Source organism: Galeopterus variegatus, unplaced genomic scaffold (assembly GCF_000696425.1).
Source record: "Galeopterus variegatus unplaced genomic scaffold, G_variegatus-3.0.2 Scaffold8297, whole genome shotgun sequence".
NCBI lineage: Eukaryota > Metazoa > Chordata > Mammalia > Dermoptera > Cynocephalidae > Galeopterus > Galeopterus variegatus.
Genome location: NW_007734408.1, coordinates 43935 through 45024, shown reverse-complemented (window position 1 = coordinate 45024; position 1090 = coordinate 43935).

Here is a 1090-nt window from a genome sequence, read left to right as displayed (position 1 = left end):
CAGAATGAAAAAAATAAAAGAAAATAAATGCCTTCTTTTAATACTTGGTAGACTATTTTTTTAAAAATTTCAGTTGACACATTGTAATTAAACATATGTATGGAGTACAAACTGATGTTTTGGTACACATATAAGTTGTATAATAATCAGGTTAGGGTAGTTAATGTATCAATCACCTCACCTCATGGATTTATCATTTTATTGTTGCAAAAACATTCATAAGCCTCTCCTCTAGCTATTATGTAATATACAAAACTTAACTGTTAACCATAGTCATCCTGCTGTGCAATAGAATATCAGAACTTATTCCTACTATTTAATTGTAATTTCGTACTTGTTGGCCAACCTCTCTCTGTCTTCCCTCCCCTATCCCCTACCGAGTCTCTGGTAACCACCGTTCTACTCTCTCCTTCTATAACACCAACTTTTTTTTTTTATATTCCACATATCAGTGAGGTCATGTGGTATTTGTCTTTCTGTACCTGGCTTACTTCACATAACGTAATGTCAATGTTGCCACAAATGACAGGATTTCATTCTTTTTAATGGCTGAATAGTATTCCATTGTGTATATATACCATATATATATATATTAAATTCATTCATCTGTTGTTGGATACTTAGGTTGATTTTATATCTTGGCTGTTGTAAATTGTGCTGCAATAAACATAGGAGTGCAAATATCTCTTCAACATACTGACTTAATTTCCTTTGGGTATTTTCCAGTAGTGGAATTGCTGGATCAAATGGTAGTTCTATTTTTAAGTTTTTGAGGAACCTCCCTATTGTTTTCCATAATAGCTGTACTAATTTACATTTCCACCAACAGTGTACAAGCGTTCCCTTTTCTCCACATCCTCACCAATACTTGTTTTCTTTTGTCTTCTTGGTAATAGCCATTCTAACTGGAGTGAAGTGGTATCTCACTGTTGTTTTGATTTGCATTTCCCTGATGGTCAGTTGAGCAATTTTTTCATATACGTGTTGGTCATTGTATGTCTTCTTTTGAGAAATGTCTATTTGGGTCTTTTGCCAATTTTAAAAATTGGATTATTTATTTATTTTTTTGCTGTTGAGTTGCGTGAATTCC